Genomic DNA, 25,215 nt, shown 5'->3' on the forward strand with positions numbered 1-25,215 from the left:
TGAAGAGTGTATAATATGCGACGCCAGCTCATGAATTTCAACGTAAATGAGCGGCGTTCGTTGCTGTACGTCACGCCATATATTGGGGCACACGCCCGCGATAATAAGGTTAAGGCATTCATTTAAAATTGAGCGTTTTTCCACGACAAGTATTTTTGCAAATCTTAACAGGAATGATTCGGAGTTCCCAGTGCTCCATTACGCTTGTCAGCTCACACTGCCCAAGCGTAGTGAGGGGCCCTTTGAGGTGTTCACCGACAGGGAAGAAATTTGTCCTACGTTATTAGACCTAGCATCCCTCTCTTCTGGGGTATCAGTGGTCTGGTTATTTACTCTTGCGCTACCTTTCCCACCCACAACAAAACACTATAGAGACCCAGGAGAGTGTTAATTGAATGGTGGACACTAGGCGCACAATGCTAGACAATAAAACGAAAGACCAGATACTGCGAAACACGCGAGAAATGCATGCATATGTTCAATCATTGGTACCTTTCTGCTGTCTTAAACAATGTCATTTTTTTTTGCTTCTTGCCGTAGATACAAGTCACTGACGTCATTGTTTTGGCATATTTCAATTTTCTAAGAGTTTATGGTGCCTATATTTTTTATTTTGAGGATCTGAAACAGTGTTTTACCTGCATGTCTTTGGCGCCTGAAACACACTTTTTTAGTGCCTAAGAAATCTGGCCTCTGGGTATTAGTAACGCTAGCCGGTCGCTATCGAATGCTGAAAGCAAGTATTCCACAACAGAAAAGGAGTGGTTCAATAAAACTTGTAGCTGGGCGAGTTGGTTCATAATACTGGGTAAACTGGTGTGCGCACAAAAAAACAGACAAACGACAGCAGAGAAGAGACAGGGACAAGCGCAAACTTTCAACTACCACAGCCCGGGAACTGATGGAAGCGTTTTATATTTCTGCTAGAGGCAATACCTGTGTTAGTGATACATCCATTTCGCTTTTTGATAGTGAGCGTCATTTTTTGCGTGGCCTGTTGTAAACTATTAGGTTCTGTCCTCGTGACCACTTGACTATGTTCTGTGCGACTGTAAATTGAAGGTTGACGAAGAATTAAATTTAGTTGAAAGTTTGCGCTTGTCCCTGTCTCTTCTCTGCTGTCGTTTGTCTGTTTTTTTGTGCGCACACCAGTTTACCCAGAAAAGGAGTGCCTTGCCATCACTTGGGCGACGTCAAAGTTTCATCCTACCTCTACGGCAGGCCGTTCAAAGTTGTGAGCGACCACCGCGCCTTGTGTTGGCTAGCTAACTTGAAGGATCGACCCTTCAGGTAGCCTTGCGCGATGGAGCCTGAGACTTCAGCAATACGGCATTACCATCATTTACAAGTCCGGCAGAAACCACTCCGACGCCAACTGCTTGCCTAGAGCCCCCATCGACCCCCCGTGCCCGAAGAGCTGAATGACGACTGCTTCTTGGAAACGATAACTGCCGACGACTTCGCTGAACGCCAACGGGCTGACCCGGAACTTAGGGGCCTAATAAAATACCTTGAGGGCAGGAACTCCGTTGTTTCGAAGGTATTCAACAGGCACTTACGTCATTTTCACTGTGAAACGGCCTTCTGCAAAAGAACTTCTCACCGCATCGATCCAAGTACCTTCTTGTGGTGCTTTCAGCTCTGTGACCAGAACTCCTCCAAGCTCTACACGATGATACAACGGCAGGACATCATGTTATTTCACGCACGCTGGCGAGGATACAAGAAAGGTGCTACAGGCTGCGCCTTACCGCTGACGTCGCTCGTTACGTGAGGACATGCCGAGACTGTCAGCGACGCAAAACACCACTGACTAGGCCATCATGCTTTCTTCAACCGATCGAACCACCATGCCGAACAAATTGGGATGGACCAACTGGGGCCATTTCTGATGTCGAATTCGGTAAACAAATGGATCGTCGTAGCTACTGACTACCTCCCCTGCTACGTTGAAACAAAGGCATTACCCTTAGGTAGCACCGAAGAGGTAGCAAAGTCCTTCGTTGAGAACATCGCCCTTTGTGATGGCACACCAGAGGTTGTCATCACTGATAGAGGTACGGAACTTACTCCTGATTTGACTCAAGCGATTTTGAGACATAGCCAGACAAGCCATTATCGCACCACCGCCTACCATCCACAGACAAATAGTCTCACAGAGCGGCTAAACAAGACAACCGCCGACATGCTGGCCGTTTACGACGACGTCGAACACAAGACGTGGGACGCCATCCTTCCGTACGTGACCTTAGCATACAACTCTGCCGTGCAGTAGACGACGAATATGCAACCGTAAAAGTTGGTCTATAAAAGGAACCGGCAATGACGCTCGACGCAATGCTGCCCAACGTCGCTGACGAAGAAAACGTCGACGTCATACTATATCTGCAGCGAGCTGAAGAAGCTCGTCAAATCACCCGCCTGTGCATCACGAACCAGCAATGCCACGTTTCTTCCTCAAGTTTCCTTATCACTCCGTTACGCCGTACGCAATTCTCAGCGCAAACCAAGCTTACGATGTTCGAGAAGCTTCGAGGTTGTAGTAGATTGTTTCGTTAAGATCACGCCAACTTCGTGAGCATTACAGATTTTTCTGGAACCTATGTCACCGCTAACGATAACGCTAGAATGTTCGATGGCGGTGTATAAATGCCGACACGCTTCGCCGCTTGTCAGTTGATCGATGATCTGCGCTCAATTCACCAATATCAGTGTCAGTGTCTCGCTGTAATCTTCATTTCCTTTTACGTGGCTACAATCTCGGCTGAATAAACAGTTTATTCTTCGACCTTCTGTGTGCTCCCTTCGTCGTTTCAGTGATTTCAGCTGATAAATTTCAGTTGATAGGGTTTGTGCTTCCTTTTCTTCTCCGTCTTTTTCGCTAAGTTTAATAGTGCACTATGACCAACTCGCCCAGGAAGACACCCTTCCGAGAGAACAACACATATCGAGTTATATATTTTGTTGTTTATACGGAGGCTAAAAATGTCGTGTACTAACGAGAACGGGCCGAGAAAGCGATGCCTGTGTCTTGTATCTTCTCAGTCGGTCCTTGTCAGGACGGACTTTTGTTAACAGAAACTCCAGACCCAATATTAGTTCACGCAATTGGCTGCTGACCCTCCGGGTCGCGGGATTGCATCCTGGCTGCGGCGGCTACATTTTCGATGGATGCGAAAGTGTTGTAGGCTTGTGTGCCAAGATTTGGGTGCACGTTAAAGAAACCTAGGTGATCGAAAATTCCGGAGCTCTCCACTAAGGCGTCTTTCACAATCTAATGGTGATTTTGATATGTTAAACCCCACATACCAGTCCACGTGAAAGAAGAATACCCAGCATAAATTGATTTCTTGGTTATCTTTATCTTTGTGAGTTCGGTCGTAACTCTCTTTAGAAATTCAATTTGCTGCGGCATTCATAGTACTGATGTACTAGGCTGTCAAATACATTATACTAGCAGTCACATCGCAAACACTTAACTTTTTAAGTAATACGGCAACTGCTAATACTGAAAAGATGTGACAGTCTTTACTCCACAAGCTCAGGAAGTATAGCTCTAAAAGCTTTTGAAACTGCGCACTCTGCAGATAAACAACAGAATCCCCGAAAGGAGAGGCGCAGGTAGTCATTTTGATGTAAAAGCCATACCTCTATCTCACTGCCCACACGGCGTAATAAAATCAGTCATGTCAATGCGTTTACGCTGATGCACCCAGTATAGAAGAAAGCCAGTGCACTGAGTCAGTTAACAACGAATTATTTTCACAGCTCTACACCTTATTGACTGCAACGTTTTATTAAGCAGCACAAAGTGTCGCACGAACGCGGAGATCACCACTGAGCGATGTGTAGCAACTCTCGTTATGACGTGAAGCTTTCAACCAGCAAAGCTTCAAGACACATCTTCTAACAGATCAAGAGCTCGCTCCTCGTGAGGGTAACTTGTGTCCGAGGTGAGGCCTCCCACATATAGCCTCGGTGAACGAGATCCCCGCCGCCATGGTGTAGTGGCTAAGGTACTCGGCTGCTGGCCTACAGGTCACGGGATCGAATCGCGGCTGCAGCGGCTGCATTTTCAATGGAGGCGGAAATGTTGTAGGCCTGTGTCATGGGTCTACAACATTTCCATTTCTTGTCTACAACAAGAAATGGTCATGGACGGGGCAAGTAGCGCCAAAGCAAGTCAACCACTGGGCATTAAGGATCACAGACTGAATTTAAAGACATATCGCAAACGTGCGAAGGGGAAAGAGAAAGTTAGGTCCACAGATGCAATAAAAAAATTGCGGGCGTCATCAAGCACAGGACCTGGTTGACTGGCGGAAATAAGAGAGGCCTTTGCGTTGCAGTTGGCGTAGAATGGCTGCTGCTGCTGCTGCTGCTGCTGCTGCTGCTGCTGGTGATGATGACTATGATGATCTATGCTAGAACTTGTATAAGCCTAATAAAAATGCTTTTTAACATATTCCGTAAGCACGGCCTACAATGAATTAAGGCATACACATTTCAGTGCCTTTGCGTTGCAGTCGGTGTGGTCGGGATGCTTCTGCTGCTGATAATGATGACCTATGCCACGGTGTAAGATACAGACACTTCGGTTGGGGACACTCATTGGCTTTATTATGGGACGTGGCCGACCAGATAAAGTAACAGAGACGCTCGTCCGTCCGACCACTGCCGGCAGAGTGCCTCTTGGCAAGCCAGCGCAACTTAAAAACAAAAAAAAAAACAAATTCATGCACTGTTGCTATAGCAAACGGTAAGGCTAGTGGTAACGCCGGCGTTCCAAAAGCATCGCGTTTTTCAGTCGCAAAAAATAAGACATTCAGCCGCTGCAGTCAATAGCGTGCCTTTGACGCGTTTCATGAAGTAACAAGCGACGTTTCATTATTCCTCTTTGCGAAATGAACTTGTGATGTCGTGAGCAGCCATGAATCAAACATGCTGAAAGAAAACGTCCACACAGCGAGTGAATGTGGGAAGAAAGTGCTTCGTTGGTGGTTGTCGGTCAGGTTATCCTAGGTGGCAAGAAAATGTTATATTATGCAATGTTCCTTCTGATCCTAAAATCCTCAAAACATGGACTCAAGCGGTTTTCAGGAAGGACCATTCGCTCAGCACAAAAGCTGCAGTGTGCAGCAAACACTTTACAGATGAGATGATTCGTCATGAATGTGAATTGATAATTTTCGCTTCACGAACATTTATTTCATGTTTATACAACACAATGCTACGTTGCAATAAATAGTGTTTTTTTTCTGTTACAAACGTAGTGAGCTTTTTCTTCACTGTATTACGTTGTGCATTCACTGCTTTTTTAGAGCAAGTTTCCAGAAGCATTCCCAAAAAGTTCCGCTGATTGTTCAACACGAAAAAAATATATACTGTAATCCTCTTTCAGTGCACGGTAAAAAGGGATGAGGAAATCAGCAGAAAATATGCGCAGGGTCCCTGGTAAAACTTGTTTCCCAGTGGGTAGTCACATGGTCGTGAACTTTTCGCATTGTAGTTAATATTAGAGCCACGAAAATAAAATTTGGTGCAACACCACACAGTATCTACGTAATGCACGCCAACAAATTGGTCAAGCCTCATCATATGTGATTGCTTCTCTTTTTACGACAACTCACGTGGTATTATTAAAGTACTGCTTTGCTCGTCATCAAAGGCATGTGCGTCCCCCAACGCCATTCACGTGCATCGCCTATTCAGCTTGCCGGTACGAGTTTCTACATACCATCGGGGAGTGCACGAAAACTGGTGCATTCATTAAGTAAAGAACCACTTGATACAATATTTTCGAAAGCATGTCAGTTATGTGCCTATCTGTTACGCTCCAAGCAGTATTGAGTTCACAGCACGTGCGAAAACCACTTCAAGTATCGCCATGCGTTCGGTAGCCAGGCGTGTAGGTCGTGCTCTCCACGTGACTCAAGCCACCATCGTGATTGATCTCAACAGTAATCAATTTTCACTCTTTGGCACGAACAACGCTCCTGTGCCTTTTAATTCAAATTTCCCACGAAGGAGCGGTTGTTATAGGTTCACTGGGGCCCGGTGTTAAGCGTGAACGCTTCCAAAGGCTCATCACACCACCTGCTTAGGACAATCAAATCCTGGTTGTGCAGCACGCCCACGACAGGGCAAGGAGGCTCGACTTCTGTGTTTGGTCATGGGAATAGCCAGGTCAACTCCTGGCTATGGCTGACGCATTCGCGTCATGTACAGGATAACAAAGTTTTAAAGAAGAAGAAGAAGTGGTTGTTATAGCAACGCCTCTTTCTGTCTTCCATTTGCGTCTATACTTGCGATATAGGCACGTTGCTGGCGGCGGGGCTGTTAATTAATGTTACCGCGTGAGGCTGTTAATTTGTCTGGTCGATCGCGTCTCGCGAGTGTTCCCAACTAAAGTGTTTCTATCTTACACCCTGACCTATGCTAAATCTTTTATAGGCTTAATTAATCTGCTTTTTAAAATGTTCCGTATAGGCATGGGCTCCAATGAATTAAGGTATGCACGCTTCAACGCCTTTGCTTTGCAATCGGCGTAGTCTGGCTGCTGCTGCTGCTGCTGCTGCTGCTGCTGATGATGATGATGATGTCCCAAGGTAAAGCTTGTATAAGCTTAATTAGGGCACCTTATAAAATATTCCGTAGACATGGGCTTCAAGAAATTGGTGCGTACACACTTCAGCGAAATTTATTTTAACAAGAACACCCACAAGTATCCATCCTAACGTTAATAACTGCAAAAGGAATTCCGTTTCGTGAAAATTTGCAATGAATACGCCCCTATCAGCAAAGTAATGAATAATAACATTATTGCATGCACATCTTGCACAGCGATGAACGCTCTAATTGTGTGGCGTGCAATGACTGCTGTAGGTTCGATACGCGTGAAATCGCGAACTTAATGTGAGCGACTGGTACTGGAAATAGCATAATAAGTTAATTTTAAATAAAGCCCCACACAAAGTCACACCTAAATAAAATGCCTTGCATGTGACACAACTGAGCGCACTAATATTCTTTAAATTTTTTAATTGCATCAACGTAGTTTTCACCAAAAAAGCGAGAAAATTGATTGATACACAGCGTAGGGCACCGCATCAAGCGTGCCTGAGCGTGCATAGATCCCTCCAATACCTCGCAGGTTTAGGAGAGTCATATTCTGCCCCGAAAAAGTGCATAATATGAGCATCGGTATGACGTCGAGAAGAAACCATAAAAATATTCGTGTAGAAGGTATCACATTTCACGACGCTAAACACTCTTCGTAAGCACGCTGTAGAATGTGCTTGAAATTTTGTTAAATGCATGCGTGTCACTAGCATCTTCTCCCACCCCTCAGAGGAAGAAGAGCAGAGCATAGCATATAGAAAAAAAAGCAGGGGGGGGTGGGGGAGAACAAAACTGCTTTCTTCCATTCCTGGCTCCTCCCGCGCTGTTTGGCTTCTGGAGAACGCGGGGGACAGTGTGATGGATGACTAGACGTGGTGCTGCGTGCTCTTTCGCGAGGCCGCTGGTCTGTGTGCACCCATCTCGCGTTCTGCCAACGCCAGCAGCTAAAAGACAAGGAGCCTCTTGACAGAACCGACTTCACTTTAAAAAGATACAAATTAAGGCGCAATATTCTCGCAGCTCAAAAGAGAAGGCGATGGTGACGTGCAGAACCTCTTGTAGTTAGTGCTTGCTGGATCTCATCTTCTGCAACGTCTACATCCCTGTTGCCTGAGCGGTGCACGTCATGTCTAGGTTTCTCTTTGTTTCTATGGTTAAGATTTCTCGCATGGCGAGGTGGCTCTGAGAAACCTTTGAGTGGTGCATACTGGGCTTCTTTTCCCCCGATGGCGCACTCCTTACAAGAGTGAATCGAAGAAGACGCTTTAATTTAATACTGAGCATATCTCAAAATCTTGCTCGCCTCTTAGGCCCAACAAATTCACTTTTAGTAAGCAGCAATTTAAAGCAAACCCAGTAACGAGATTGTCAATGAAAGAAACAACTGTAGGCTGCTACTATATATAGCGAATGAACTATGCTCGGCTACACTTGTCCCGCCTACTGACACGTTGAATAGATAGGGCTATTTAATGTTGGAAGTCATAAGAAAAAAAATTCGGCAGATCTCACGTACGTTGGAAATTGACGTTATGCGAAGCATGCGGAGGGAAGGTGACCGTGTTTTATAATTCTTATTCAGAAAAACGTCATGAAATGACGTTAAATATATGTACAATTGTTGCACGCACAGACAAATGTTGAAGAGTGGCAGATGTTTACATAACCATTTGCTTGCACTTGTGCAATGATGTCAAAAATACCACGAGTATTAGCACCACCAGAAGTGATAACCTGATATGAAACACTGCTGCTCGTGATAATAGTATCTCTTGACACTGCTGCATAAATAAACTTCAGCCATCGCTGCATCCCCCGCTTCACGAACCTTACAGTCTAATTTAAAAGCACTCACGAGCCCTAGCGTGGTTCTTCAGTAGAATAACTGGTTGACATGGCAACTGCTGGGATAGGATTCGTGCTGGGACCCTGACACTTATTCTTTGCGTTCGTCGGATCAAAGTTTCCGATGTCAGATTTTTCTTAACTCTCACGCACTGAAATCGCGCATGTGTGTTCTCGTCGTTCCTGGGTATAGATACTAAATGCCAATCACCTGTGACACATACCTGCATACCAGTGCCACAAACTCGCCCGCGGATATGTGCCACTGTCTGGCGTAAACTGTTAGACGACGTACGCGACGGGTGTTTGACATTATTTATGTCTTCATTAGAGCGTTGTATTGGTCAAATCATCCTACCCTCGTATAGTATTATTGGTTCACGTCATGTTAAGGGGGTGATCACGATAGCACGCAGTTGTAAGCGGATAGATAGATAGATAGATAATTAGATAGATAGATAGATAGATAGATAGATAGATAGATAGATAGATAGATAGATAGATAGATAGATAGATATATGCCAAAGTAATTGCAGCACACGAAGAAAAGCTTCGCATTTAAAAAGAGAAAATGAGAGAAGAAGCTGATTCATAATTCGAGAATTCATTGCTGTTGTGTTGTATGTAACATTATTCAAGAATAACGATGAAGATGGTTAGGCCACCACCGTTCGCAGAAAGTGTTAGTGAGGCATCAACACAAACGGGAGGACATTTGTGCACATTTGGGAACTATTTGAGAGGGAAATGGATGCCATTTATTGTAACAAAATTTTTTCAGGTATGTGGCAATGGTGCGAAACGTGCATTTGAAAAAATAAAAGGCAACTTAAGTACACCAGTTCTCAAGGGCACCTAGTCAAAAAAGTGCCAAAATTCAAAAAAATTATCTAGCACATGTTATAGCTCTAGTCTACATATAGACTAGAACTGTAACTTATGTTGTAGACGATTTCTTCGTGTCTACTATACCTTGTTGTTTAGAAGGCAAAGTAAACAAATTATTCCAATTATACCCAAGGGATCTTACACAGATTTTCTATTTTAACAAAAGGAAGTCTCAAAGTAAAAATTTCTTCTTTGAATTGGTATAGTATGATATTGCAGACTTTAGAACGTAAGTCGTATGCGCCCCTTTTTAAAGCACCGGAGCACAGCACCTGCTCCTTGGCATATATAGAGCGTATTCAATCGGAGAAGGAGACCATCCTATCTCTGAGAATGGAATAATCCGAAGATGGTTATCGCAGATCTGACGTATAGGCTGGGAGTCTCCGACGCCCGTATCCGGATATTCGCGGCATTGGCGACAAGTTTTATCTACTACAAATGCATTACATTCATTCAGTCTGTATACTCGAAACAGAAACATACAAATTAAAATAAAAAAAACTTTGTGGTCATTCGTTTGGCCTCTGTACGTTTTCTGAAGGCGTCAGGAAAACGATTATGATTGGGTCGTTAAAAGCTTCCCAGAGTTGAGTAGCGACTTAAAACGCCTCTATAAAAGGGAAGATACTCGTTACCTTTTCAGTTGCGGCACCAATACTGAAGAGCCGGCTTCATTTGTCCCTCCGTTTAGTGCCACAAAACTAGCGGCCCATCGCAAGCTTTTCTGTCGTCGAATCCGCCTACCGGAGCAAGTTATGCTGCTGTTTCAAGTCCGGTCGTGTATGTTTATGTTTTTTTTTTCGAAGAGGACCTGGCCCGAAGACGGCGCATCCGGGTTTCAGATCATTGCTCACTTAGACTCGTAAACAACTGTTTTTACTGCGCCAAAGGTCACACGATGTCGATGTCTGCAGCTTGGAAGATTCCCGTGGAGTGTCATCAGCCATGAAAACGCGAAATTACCGAGAGATCGTCGGTTGGGGCTTCAAGTGCAGCTCCGACAGATCGCGCACTGCACGGTGCGACTAAATCTCTTCATCACGACGCGATCATAAAATGTTTATTGCGAAATCGAAAGCAACCACTCCAGTTTTAAAACTTACCAATTTGCGTGTTTTCCTATTTACGTGTACATGTAACTGATAAAAAAAATGACTGTCTGAATCAAAGTAACTGGAGGAAAGGTTTGCTACATTGACAGCGAGCCACATGGCATCTATGAAGATAAAACCGAAGGCAATCTGGGTGATGTTCATATTTCTTGAAATATGAAAGCAAGCGCAGTAGGAGCCTAAATTCTTCCATCGTTGAATTTCGTGCAAGTGTGAATCATTCTACCTAGAAATGCAATCAGAATAATTTCCTACAGCTTTGGTTTCGTTTTCTCCCGGCTCTTTGAAAACAGCAAGTTCTCCTTATCAAAATATCAGCCATTCTTTGTAATTGATTCTACAAACTCACAATGAATTTTATTTCTGAATAAAAAACGTGACTATTCTATTTTTTGCCTATTATTGTTGTACTTCTACTAAAATTAACCACGCAGAAAAAAACTGAAGATCTCAATGACCACGTGCGCATCAAAATAAGCTTGTTTTGAGATGGGAAGGCAAACGCCCATCTGAACACGATAAAAAGATTGTCTTTCCAAAATGGAGAGCTGGTTCATGCACTCTTCATCCCCCCCAGCACAATGCCGAGTCATGTGAAACTAATTGTTGAAAGAACACGCAAAATGAAATAAACTCAAAGCGCCACACAATCGCAGAAAAGATACAATAGCAGGCAGCCTCTTTTCTACCGCCTATAGGAGGCGTGAAAGCCATGAAGTTCTTTTGAACGCTTAAAAAAATCGAAAAGAGTGCTCAATCCGATATTTCGACAAGTGTACAAGTCTTCAAGACTCGAATCGTTTCGAAATATCGGTATAACAAATTTTTCATCGCAAGCTTTTACCTTCCACCTCCTGTTGCTTATTAGGGGATTCAACTTTTTACGCTCTGAGAGCACTGCGTTTGCATTGTATATGCATGTATACCGAGCATGTGATCACAGCTTGCTTCCAGTACCACATAGTGTGAAGGGCAACTAAAGAAAAAAACTTCAACTCACTTTTTACAAAATGCCTAAACTTGAATTATGACATAACATATTGTTTCCGGCCTTATCCTACGGAGTACCCGCCGTAAAGCTCCTTTTAGTGTTATGGTAGGTCGAAATAGTCGTTTCAAATGTAGACGTGTATGGAGATCCTAGAAGTGTGGCTCCCACCAACCCTGGGCGATCCAGTCAATTAGTCTTAATGACCGGTGGTTATCCTGCTTTTGCGTTACGGGCCCAGCCCATATCGATTTTTCAGGACAGCCCGTTTAGATTTTTTTTGTGAAAGTGACAAAGAAAATCGGGTAGGCAGATGAGACTAAGAAGTTTACAGCTGTAACGTCGCAGCCGAGAGCGCCGGACTGCGTTGATTGTAGTAACACAGGAGAACCCTTTCCGTGCAATGGGCGTAGACAGGTTGATGACGATGATGATTATGGTTATGATGATGATGTTTGCTATGTATTTTGCATTGATTGATATATGAATCAATTAACAGCAGGTAAAGAAAAATGGACTATGGCATAATGATGACTGAGACATTTTACTTCTGATTCTGCAAGCATGGTTCCCCTTCCCTTTCCAAGAAAGTTGTTTAACTTACTCCTTCAACAACAGCACATTAATAGAGGCCACAATCTTTTTTTTTTACTTTCTTGCTGCGATCATGCAGACAACAATTAAGAACACGTCGTTCTTGCTACTCAGGTAGAGATGGACTTTACTGGTCCAACAGGCCTCCTCAACCCGTGCCAAGAGGTGGGTGGCTTCCTCAATTCAAGCTATGCCCCGCCACTGCTGGCCAAAAACTGTTCACCGACTGTATAGCTGGTTTTTAGGGGATCGATATACGCCTCCAGTCTGTACCTCACTTTCACAATATTCCTCCACTCTTTATCTTCTGGTGATAGGGATAAAAGTGGTACTTTATAGTTACTTCCGCACCTCACCACTAGCGTAGCAAGGTGTTGCGCTTCTCTGGTGGGCGCAATGTACACTCTCGCTAGCACTATATATGTTTCTGCAGACGTGGTTCTCACTTGTTTTTTTACTCAGGATCTCACGTGTCCCCACGTTTGTGTGCTAAGATGATGCAGTACACCTTTTGATATCAGTTTAGTCTCTCGGAGAGAGCTATCGGTTTGTTTTTGTGCTCTTCGTAGATTGGCTGGCGTCCATGATTTTGAAGCTAGGACGTGAATCTATATTAGTATATGAGATTTGGCATCAAAAAACTACGAAATCCTTATGTGAGACACCTAACGCAGGGCTCCGGAAGTTTCGGAACTGGCATCGCACAGTAAGTGCATGGCCTTCTGCCATTTTGCCTCACGAGTGTCCATGCACTCGTGAGGCAAAATGCACAGTATGTGCATGGCCTTCTACCATTTTGCCTCACACGAAAATCAAAGAAGCTGCTGGCAGCCCGAAATTCTCCACAAAAGAGGAGTTGCCGTCGCCCTGAATAACCTTTCGTAGATGCTCTAGTGAATTATGCATCAACTCTGTACTATCACACTTCAGTGTATATATATATATATATATATATATATATATATATATATATATATATATATATATATATATATTGTTGTGGTCCAAGCACCCCTGTGTCACGAGCGAGCCTTTGAACCCGCGAAGGACCGGTTGCTGAAACTGCTTCCAGATGTTGACTCCTCCCCTTCTCCCGCTCGGCGGAAACGAGCCACTGTCGTTTCCCCCGGCAGTTCGGCCGCCGCCTCCATCCGAATAAGAATAAACTTGTTTTTAACTGTTCGATGCTGTCTGAGCTTTTTGGACTACCGCGACCGACGCGTACGTCTATGGGCCGACGACAACACCGGACATAACAGTGGCGACGAGGAAGTGGATTTGGACCAACGCTACGCAACGATATTGACAAGCTACGAGCTATGGCTACGCACGGGCTCCCAAATCGGCTACCCGAATTCAACGGCTCATCATGGTCATCGTGGTTTGGACGCCTGCAATTTTACGTCGAGGCTAACAACATCACTGATGCAGCAATGAAGAGGGCCAACCTGCTAATGCTGTGTGGGGAGCAGACATACGACACAGTCTGTGCCCTGATTCAGCCACGCACTCCCGCAGCCGTTGACTACGACGACATCGTAGCAGCGCTACAAGAACACTATGACCCAAGGCCATCGGAGGTCTACTGTCGAGCCCGCTTCCAACGGCGAGACCAACCGGAAGGCGAAAAAGTGGCCGAATGCGTAGCGGCTCTCAAAAAGCTCGCTGCTGACTGCAATTTCGGGACGTTGACCGCGAAAGCTGCAGCTACTGCGCAGGAGGGAGGATCGACTGCCACACCTGCTAACACCTCTATGCTCCCCTTGGACGTTATGTTGCGTGACCGTTTTGTGTGCGGACTGCGTGACGCAGGCCTACAACAACGCCTGTTCGCGGAGACGGGTCTCACCTTCTTCAAAGCCTACGACATGGCCCAACGAGCGGAGAGCGCCGGTCACCAGCAGAGGGATATTCAACGGAACATCAAGCCGGTGCATCACACCAGTCAGCAGTCAGGTCATTCCACGTCTAAGGCGAAATGAAGGAGAAAGACACAGCGCTGTTGGCGATGCGACGACATGCACGATCCCCAGGTATGTCGATACAAGACAGCGACCTGCAATTTTTGCCAAAAACTGGGACACATTGAAAGGGCATGCATCTCGAAGCACAAACAGCTCGGACCGAAGACTTCAGTGCAACGGAACAACAATGTCGACGCACAGGAGGGCCAGACGCAAGATACAAGCCGAACAGCACTAACGTCATCGGCACTATATGACTTAAACGCCGTTGTGAACCTTGGAACGAGACCGAAGATTACAACTGAAGTTATGGTACACCAGCGCCCTATCAGGTTTGAGGTGGATTCCGGAGCAGCATGTACGCTCATCAGCGAGGACACTTTTCGCGCTACTTGGCGTGAGAACGCGCCAGCTCTCCAGCAAGACGACACGCAGCTGAGAACGTGGTCCGGACATTCCCTTCCACTGCTGGGCTGTGCCAACGTAGACGTGTACTACAACGGGCAGACCCATCAGCTCCCCTTGCTAGTCGTCCACGGTTCTGGATCAAACCTTTTAGGACGAAATTAGTTCACCCCCCTTGGAGTGGTCATTGGCGGAGTTCACCACACACCCAGTTATCCGTCAGTGGGTCAGTGGAGCAGCTTCAAGATAAGTACAAAGCGGTTTTCTCCGAAAAAATACCAGGAAACAACATCTCAAGAGCCCCCATTCCTGAATGGGAAAGACCAGACACGCCTTGGCACACCCTGCACATTGATTTTGCTGGACCTATCGAAGGGTGTTCGTTCCTGGTGGTTGTAGACGCATACACCAAGTGGCTGGAGGTAAAACAAATGGCTACAACGACATCGGCAGCAGTTATCGACACTCTGCGGTCGTTGTTTGCAACGTTTGGCCTACCGCGCAAGGTGGTCTCGGACAACGGCACTCCGTTTGTGTCCACGGAGATTCTCAAGTTTTACAGCAACAACGGCGTCTCGTCTGTTACATCAGCTCCTACCACCCGGCTACGAACGGACAAGCCGAGCGCTACGTGGCTGAGCTAAAGCGCGCCCTTACTTAAAGACCAGACTGGGACAATGCAACGCCGCATCGCGCGCTTTCTCTTCAGACAGCACAACATTGTTCAAAGCACTACTGATCAAACGCCAGCGAAATTGATGTTCGGACGAGAAATGAGAACCCAGCTGACAGCAATTGTCCCGGAGACCTCAGCGAAAGCACCGTCGGAGGAAGAAAAGCTCCCGCATAGCAGGAGAATTGAAAGTGGACAGCGCATATACGCCCGCCAGTTCCACAAAAAGCCCGGCTGGGTTGAAGCGACGGCACTCAAACGCATAGGTTTGCGGTCATGGCTAGTCGACATTGGTGGAAAGGCCACACGCCGCCACCTTAACCAGCTACGCCGTTCAGGTAATTTGCCAAGAGAACCTCCCATCCAAGCAGCCACCTTGACGGAAGCTTCGTTCCACTTAGCCTGGCATCTCGCACCAGATGAATCGGCGCTGCCGCCCGCCGGCCCTGAACACAAGAGAAACGACACCCAGCGAGCGGAGGCTTCTCTTCCTAGTGCGTCCAGAGCGTTGTTATGACCGGCGTCAGCAGGCGCCATGCTGTCGCTGAGAAGCGTAGCCGGGCCGCGTTCCCACGCCTGGAACTCCAGTATTCTCGGAACCAGCGTCCAGAGATGACGGGGGAGCGGCGCTCTTTTAATCCCCAAACAAGTAGCCGACTCGCCGAATGTCTATGCTCGCCAGCTATTGTCCCTGCTAGCCGGCGGATGAGACGTCCTGTCGCCACGAAGCTGTAAGCCGTTCCGGAGGGGACAACAAAGAGCGTATTCCTTTGAAGAAACGGCGACCGCCGCCACAAAGTGCCCGGCTAATTGAGCGGACCGTTTGGCGGACCGTTTGATGTCTGCTGTCCGAAGCTTGGGACCCCTCGACCAGCGACATACACGACGAGCAAAGAGCCTCTCTGGCGCCACCTTTAAGTGCAGTGATCTTGACTCGAAATTGGATGTTCACGTGCGCCGTGCCTGCTCGTACCTTGCACCGATCGTGTGTGTGTGATTGGTGTTCCCCGCAAGAAGGAGGAGCCCGACAGGGCTTATAAGGACGCCGCAGAGTGCAGGACGTCGCTCTGAACCAACTAAAGGTTCAACCACCACGTTCGTAGTATGTGATGGCTCTGGACCAAAAAGGTTTAACCACCACGCTCGTGGTTTGTGAACTCTTAACCTCCTGCTGTAAATATTTGTAAATAGTGCCATAAACCTGTTTGTTTTTCGTATCCCCATCTTGTAAGCGGTCGTTTCCTCAATCCGAAGCTACTCCACGCTACCACAGCACCCCGAGCCACAACAACTGGTTGGCATCGGTGGGATACGACTCAGCACCCCGAGTCGCAACAACTGGTGGCAGCGGTGGGATAGGAATCAGCACCCCGAGTTACGACAACAGGTGATCAGCGGTGAGATACGACACAGAACCCCGAGCCGCAACAATTGGTTGGCAGCGGTGGGATTCGAAGCTACAAGGAACAACAACAGTCGGCCCAGGTGAAGCAGCTGGCTCGAGACATGGATCACGTATGGGTGAGTGCTTGGCTTTTCCTTTGAGTGAACCAGGTTCTAAAAGAGGGTTAAATTTTAGAACTGGTAGTTAACTTTGCCGAAAGACTCAGTTTCGCCGTTTCGGAAAGTTATTTTGGAAGTAGCGAGTACTCAGTACGATCATGGACTTACGGGAGCTGCAGATGTCAGACTTGTTGCTGTTGTGTGAGGAATTGGGGATCGATACAAAGGGTTTGGCACGAAAACCCATAATCATTCAAGCGATTAATGATTTGGGGGCTGATGATGAGGAACTAAGTGAAGAATGGGACCTCATCATCGAAAGAAAACTAAGAGCAGCTCAGATGGAAGGAAAGAGTGAAGACGAAAGAGAAAGCCTCAAGCTAAAGTTTTTCAAACAAGACTATGAGTTGAGTATGAGGTTGGGACGCCAGCAAGGAGTACTCGAAAATGAGGCAGAGTTCGAGATGTCTAGGTACATGCAGCCATATGAGGTATCATGGGATATGGGCCTGTATCTTAGACTCTTTGAACGAAAGTGTAGTCAACTTAAGTGTGAGCGAGACACCTGGTCTCAGAAGCTACGCACGGTTCTGCCCTGCGAGGCAGCGGATGTTGTTGCGCGACTCAGTGAGCAGCACGCGAACAACTACGAAGTTGTTAAATCAGAGCTAATCAAAAGATTCGGAACTTCTGTTAGCCAAAATAAAGAAAGAATCAGACCGGAGTCTGAAAGTGAGGCGCGTCACAAAGCGCTGGAAGTTGTGGCGCGTCATGAAGCGCTAGAAACAGAGATCGCGCCAGAGAAGGGCCCGCATATTCTCGAATGCATCCATGTAAATGATGTAGAGAACGAGGCCGTGGCCGGTCTGGAGGTGGGGACGATGTCGAAAGACGCTCATTGCGCGGATGAAGAGGGTGCCAGCAGCCCTAATGGGCCCAGTAAGAGGCTGGAAACCTTCTTCGTGCCTCAGGGGGACCTTTCGACATTGTCAAATTTAGGCCTGGTTAGCGCAGTGGCTGTTGAGGGCAAGAACGCCACGCTTCAGCAGTGCAGCGATAACACCGAGCAGGTTTGCAAACATCGCAGAAAAAGGAAGAAGCGAAAGCGTTCGGCACTGCCTAAGCATAGGACTAGTCCCACACCGCCCCGCGAAAGACGAAAGGTTAGGCCACTAATCCGTTTAAGGAAACGTCAATGGGGCTGTTCATGGAGGCACAAGCGGCGAGTGAGGTGTGGAGGGAGAAAGGGAGGTGCGTCACCCCAACGAAGCGCGCGGTTCAGCTCGACGACTTCGGAAAAGCGGCCTTGCCCGAAGGGTCAAAGTCGAAAGGGCAGAGTGGCTAAATACCGCGCAGGGGTGAATACAAAGAGAAAATGGCACAGGCTCCCCCCCAGCTTCTGGCGTCACGTTCAAATTCCTACGGGGAATAGGACGAAGTGGAGAATGAGGCGTGACGGCAGGACACAGCCTAACGTTCGTTTGTTTAGTAGCCTCAGACGTGCAGGAAAACCGCCGGGACCGCGACCCCATCGTGTACGAATAAAGGAACCATGAGAAAAGGGGGGAACGGTCAGTTCGAGTAACTTTTGCACAGGCGTGTCAAATATTGTTACTCAGTGTTGCATTGGAAATGCAGATTTGAGCCTTTTAATTTTGTAAGTAATGTAATGCGGTGTAAATTTTTGAAAAGGAAAACCACCGAACTAAAGGCTGAAAATTGAAGTCCATTAATCATTTGTACGAATATACCGAGAAGGTAAAAACTGAAAAAATTGTTGTTTTTTTTAGTGTTTCAAAGGTTTAGTTTAATATCGTATGCCTTTACTGTCATGTGGATGTGGCGTGAATTGGCATTTAAGGAAGAAGATATTAACATAGACCAGATGATTTCGTAAAATGGTTAAGTTTGGCGCAACACAGTGCAGTTGTCGTTGCGCGTTATGAGAATTGAGAGCCATTGGTGCACAGTTTTAGCGAAACCCTATGCAATTATTGTGAGGTGCATTTGATGAGTATTGCACTTAGCATTATTTTTGTGTTGTACACGGTGTGTTGCAACGTAATGTAAGGATGAACGTTTAGACCATGTGTGAAGGCCTAAGCGTTTGGTTAGTAGTGCCATGAATTTTGCAGCACCGTAAGAATGAGAAGAATTGAAAGCGCTCAAAAGAACTCAGTGTTTTGTTTTTTAATCAAGGGTGTTAGCAAAGGCACCGAACTAACCGAACTAACCTGCTAGAAGGCAGTGTTTGTTACTTTTGTTGAAGAATGATTGATCTAGTGATCATGAGCAGATCCTCAAGCTTTCCCTAACCGTGAGGTAGACCATTTGGTCACAGCTTAGGTTAAGGTTGCGGGAGGCTGGTGAACTTTATGTCTCAGTGGTAGACAATTACGGGCGGCCGTAAACAAAGACGGACGTTCGGACAAAATTAGCGCTCACTGAATCCGAGTTCCTGACTGATGCTCTCAGCAGGACAGGGCCGTGTAAGTAGTCAGCGACAAAAAGAAAGAGTCTGCCGTTATATGTCTCGACGACAGTGGCAACGAGTATGATGCGTTCTACTTGAGCCAGAGTTTGGGCTCTCGTGAGATAACATACTGCGCTTCAGGAAAGGAGTGCGCCTGCATTGTGTGGAGCATTCATCAGTGGCAGTGTTATCTCAGGGGAGGGCTAAATTTAAAGTAGATACAGGCCATTGTCCCCTTGGCTGCAAACCATGACATCGAAGAACAGTCGCCTTGTGAGGCGGAGCTTGATTCGTCGAAAATATCATTTTGGCATTAGGAAAAGGGCAAATTGAATGAAAACGCTGGCGTGCTCCGTCGCTCTTTCTAAACCATTCTGGAGTGCTCTTGGTGTATCAAAATTGATATTTTAGTTTTTTTTTTGTCGTGCATCTTATTATGTACATTTGTAAGGTAGCACGCCTGGTTTTTCAGCTGAAGTGAGTCCTGAGAGTTCTGAGAGTGAGCTTTTGTTAAAGCTAGTAATTAAAATTGGTTTGTCATCCCTCTTTTGGCTTGGTTTGTTCGAGGGGGGCCGAGTGCTTGCTTGTGCATGTGGTCCAGTTGCAGAAACGGTGTCGAAGATTCGGCATTTACTCAGACCATGCCACAAGCGAAGGCGAGTTCTTGGGATTCGACTACGGACCCTTTCGTCGTCCCTGCGAGCAGCAGTGTTGACCGCTGCCCTCCGTGACTCATCTGGCGAGGGGGAAGCTGTTATGACCGGCGTCAGCAGGCGCCATGCTGTCGCTGAGAAGCGTAGCCGGGCCGCGTTCCCACGCCTGGAACTCCAGTATTCTCGGAACCAGCGTCCAGAGATGACGGGGGAGCGGCGCTCTTTTAATCCCCAAACAAGTAGCCGACTCGCCGAATGTCTATGCTCGCCAGCTATTGTCCCTGCTAGCCAGCGGATGAGACGTCCTGTCGCCACGAAGCTGTAAGCCGTTCCGGAGGGGACAACAAAGAGCGTATTCCTTTGAAGAAACGGCGACCGCCGCCACAAAGTGCCCGGCTAATTGAGCGGACCGTTTGGCGGACCGTTTGATGTCTGCTGTCCGAAGCTTGGGACCCCTCGACCAGCGACATACACGACGAGCAAAGAGCCTCTCTGGCGCCACCTTTAAGTGCAGTGATCTTGACTCGAAATTGGATGTTCACGTGCGCCGTGCCTGCTCGTACCTTGCACCGATCGTGTGTGTGTGATTGGTGTTCCCCGCAAGAAGGAGGAGCCCGACAGGGCTTATAAGGACGCCGCAGAGTGCAGGACGTCGCTCTGAACCAACTAAAGGTTCAACCACCACGTTCGTAGCTTGTGATGGCTCTGAACCCAGTAAAGGTTCAACCACCACGTTCGTAGTTTGTGAAGGCTCAGAACCCAGTAAAGGTTCAACCACCACGTTCGTAGTATGTGATGGCTCTGGACCAAAAAGGTTTAACCACCACGCTCGTGGTTTGTGAACTCTTAACCTCCTGCTGTAAATATTTGTAAATAGTGCCATAAACCTGTTTGTTTTTCGTATCCCCATCTTGTAAGCGGTCGTTTCCTCAATCCGAAGCTACTCCACGCTACCACAGCACCCCGAGCCACAACAACTGGTTGGCATCGGTGGGATACGACTCAGCACCCCGAGTCGCAACAACTGGTGGCAGCGGTGGGATAGGAATCAGCACCCCGAGTTACGACAGCGTCCACGCGCCCACGGCGGCCCCCAGATCGCTTCCAAGCGACAAGCTAAGGAGGGAGGAGATGTTGTGTTCTAAGCACCCCTGTGTCCCGAGCGAGCCTTTGAACCCGCGAAGGACCGGTTGCTGAAACTGCTTCCAGATGTTGACGTCTCCCCTTCTCCCGCTCGGCGCAAACGAGCCACCGTCGTTTCTCCCGGCAGTTCGGCCGCCGGCTCCATCCGAATAGGAATAAACTTGTTTTAGATGCGGAGCATCTAATACTCGAGGCTTGTAGTGCGGCGCCGTCCGCAAGCTTCCTCCTCCTTCTTCCACCATCTGTGCATCCCTTCCTCCTCTACACACCGCGCGCGCTTCACTCCTCCACCATCTGTGCACCCTTCCTCCTCTACACACCGCGTGCGGTTCTCCTCTTCACGAACATTCGCTAGCTGTATAATGTAGCGCGCATGCGCCGTCACGCTTCGAGAACATCGGCAGCTGACGCGCGCGCATGCGCCGTCGCGCTTTGAGAACATCGGCAGCTGACGCGCGCGCATGCGCCGTTGCGCTTCTCCCCCTTCTCGAACATTCGACAGCTGACAGTGCATGCGCCGTCGCGCTGTATATATACTCAAGGTCGGCGCTCGCTCGCTCAGTTGCCGCTCGTCGGTTGGTTTGTACGGCGCGTCGACGTCCAAGGTCGCGGTGAAATGAATTCCAACGAATCCACAAAAACAATGATCGACGTCCCTTCTACCAGCGCCACCCTTTCGCATACGTGTGTACGTGTTCACTCATTTAACACCCCCTCCTACAATCACGTTAACCAATTTAGCCATCGACCCAAGTAAGTCGCAATTTAACACCCCGTTAACCAATTATATGCTCCGCATCCTCCTCAGTGTTCCCCCGAGGATAGCTGCGGGCATTTTTTTTAACCGTTCGAGGCTGTCTGAGCTATTTGGACTACCAGGACCGACGCGTACGTCTATGGGCCGACGACAACACCGGACATAATATATATATATATATATATATATATATATATATATATATATATATATATATATATATATATATATATATATATATATATATATATATATATATATATATATATATATGTATATATATATATATATATATATATATATATATATATATTTATATATATATATAATTTTTCTAGCAACAAATCAGCCCTGGTAATGGATCAAAGTGCTGTTGTTATCTGTAGTCGATTTTGAATTGCGCGTCAGTAATGTGAAGCATTAGCCTGTGAATCTGTGCTACCTATAAGAACCAATTCCAGGAGAACCTTTCGTTGTTTTTTCTCGAATTTCTCAGATCTTTTCATCAAATGGTCGGGTAGGTTCAAGTCATACTTTCGTGTGCATGCAAGCGCAGATATGAAGGTACCTTCCCAATTCCTTTCCCTTTAAAGTTCCAGAGTGCAGTACCACGCTGACGTACTGCGCATGAAGAACTCAGTAAGTCCTTTTTGTTACTCGTGTGGTGGAAACGCTTAGTAAGGCCTGACATAATTGTTATGACTCCACATCTTCTTTTTTCTAACATTATTATCACGATTGGGGGTAAGCGTTTATGCAATTTTTATAATAATCAAAGACTATCTATATATTTGAGTCCCTCCTATCCATAAATGGAGGAGTGAACAAAAAGGGAAACAGGAGGTCGAACAGAGGTGCGCCCGACTTGCTTCACTGTCCTGCACTAAATGAATCAAAATATGAAAGCAAAAAAAAGAAGATATATGAAATCACTATCAGTGTTGAACTTGTATGTTTGTCTCGTCAATATGGCTGATTGGGCGAGTTATAGTTGATTGAACGCTTACAACTGGTTGCGAAGGCAAGTCAGTTATAAAAACTGCAGGAACGACCGCGTGTCCCTTTTCTATCTTGCGACGCATATAGGGCCAAGGTCTAAGGTAATTCTCCTCTGTAAATGGTCTTTCGTCCAATTTGTTTAACAAAGTGCTAAAAACACTGATTCAAAGGCACTACGATGACAAAATGACGATATAGTTGATGTTTCCAGCCACAGAAGCATTCGTTACATCTGGTAGTGCACGACGTTTATGTGCATAAAGAGTAAACTCCTCAACAAAAGCCACTCCTCAACAAAAGCTACTCTTCAATAAAAAACCCCTCCTCCACAAAGGGGGTGGGAAACCTGAACATTCATTTGCGCACACATCAAGGGCTATACGTGATGGCATTATATCTACCTAAAAATGCCGGCACGGTTACACATGTTAGTTTTCTTTCTCTATCTCAAGCCCACTCCAGACAATCTTTTGGAATGAGCAGAAAAATGGCGTACTAAATCGAGCACCACAGTCTTGAAACATTTCACCCAGTACTGATGCTGCGTGCCACCCTGGCCGCTTTATAAACAGAACAAATTCCAGGGCTCGGGCATTCTGCACGCGCGAACGCAAGAAATGTCCCTTGTCAGTTTCGATCTTGGATTGGGACTTTACTGCAGGCCCAAAGAGTGGTCGTCTAATTATACGCTCATATCTACGCTCTGGGTTTCCAACACAAGCATCTCAGACACGCTGGAGTACCATTACACCCTGCGGAGGTTCCTTTCGTTGATGAACCAAGAAAGAATATCTTTGTCTCTGTTGGCTGCCGCTGTTGGCGCGCGTGAGCCGCCAAGTTACGTATATGTGTGCGATGGCAGGAATGTGCTTTCTCCATACACACGGCCGCCAGCCGCACCTAACGAAGAAACGAGAGAAGAAACTGTGCACTAGCCGACAAAGAAGACGAGAAAGTGGAGTGTCATGAAGGAGATCAGAAGAAAAAAAAGGAAGAATGCTGCTGAAGAAAGTGTAAAAGGCCGAGAACGTGAGCCGACCTAGAAAGTTGTATGCATTGTGCAGAGGCCTGTTTTAAATGTACCTTTCCGCATCGTATCATGAATGCTCTGCTGTCGCCTTTATGCCACACGTCAGTATGTTTTTGCTACCAGTGTAGCCCTGTTCAGCAGCTGCAGCTGGTCCTCGGTGTTTGGTCTTGTCATCAGGACATACCTATTGGTTTTCTATTTTGGTATTTGGATACACGTTGTCTGTTGGTTCCGGTCGCATCTCTAGACGCCCTGTAAACATTAATTCATTATTGCTTTGATCGACATAGCTACATTGTACTACGATAATCACACGTGAAAGAACTCACCAGGAGGCCAGCTTTCCAGTAAAAATAACAATAAAAGAACAAACTGGGTACCTGTGTTCCACGATATACATAAGTTCTAACAATTAACTCAACCAGGCGATGTCATCGCTAATGAAAGTGAGAGTCGCCTTGATCACACAAGCAAATTCGCATGAATGGTGATTGCGAGCGGAGACTTCAAGTCCTTTTCCAGCTTTATTACACGAATGTCTGAAGTTTTCTTAGACAACTCACACATGCAAGCCATCATACTGCCTCCATCTCTAAGTCACCTATAACAAAACACAAATATTGGCGGAAACAAGTACGCATTACGCTATCAGCTTTTCGTACGTAGGTACTTCAGCCGGTGAGTAAAAAAAAAACACAGTTTTTTTCACTTAGCAATTTATTCTCAGAGAATTGCGGCCGCTTCATTCCAGGTGTTTGTGTGCTTGTGCTGATAGCCCAGCCCTCCTCTGATTGCACTTTTTGGCAACGATAGTAGGCGTTGCCTGCTGATTTCCTTGCATCTCAAGGCCAAGAATGTTTAGTCCCTCATGTATGTACCCATACGCACCGCATATGTAGTAGAGTGCTGTAGAGATGCTTGTTCATTTAAATTGGCGCCGCAGTAAGGTGGCTACTTCTCTGATAACTTTGCAGAGTTGTGCTGGGTGTTCTACAGCTAAAGAAAACGGTCAACTGTGTGTGCTCAAAAGACCAAAAGTGGAGGCGTCCAAGAGGACACACCAACCGGAAAAGCAATCGATAACGTCGCGGTTCATTATTCGCTCTGCGCGAAGACTCAGCGGTCTTAGGACAGTAGTGCGATTGTGCAGGCGTCATTAGCTGTACCTAACTACGCCACAGCGCTGCACACAAAACAACCGTTAGGGTGGAGCGCAGACAGCGAGAAGGAGGCGCACGCGAGGAGAACTTGGCCGCACTCCGAAAACCTCAGCGACGCCCGGAATGTGAAGCACGCCAGCCTCACAAGCTTCTTCGGGCTCACACAACTTCAGAGGCCGCAGACACGCCGTCGTAGTACAGTCGCTGCCGTCGCGTGCCGTCGACAGAAACAGTCGGACCAGTATAGTTTTCTTTCCCGGGCAACCACATCGCGACGCTATCCTGGGCCACACAGCTCAACATGACAGGAGGAGCGCCCGAAACGGTGGCTTCGTAGTAAACGTCTCTCGCGTTGTGCTGTCTCTGTATTGTTTTGTTTTTACGCAGTAGACGTGCGAGACGCG

The sequence above is a fragment of the Rhipicephalus microplus genome, chromosome 5 (assembly GCF_043290135.1).
Source record: "Rhipicephalus microplus isolate Deutch F79 chromosome 5, USDA_Rmic, whole genome shotgun sequence".
In the NCBI taxonomy this organism is placed as follows: Eukaryota; Metazoa; Arthropoda; class Arachnida; order Ixodida; family Ixodidae; genus Rhipicephalus; species Rhipicephalus microplus.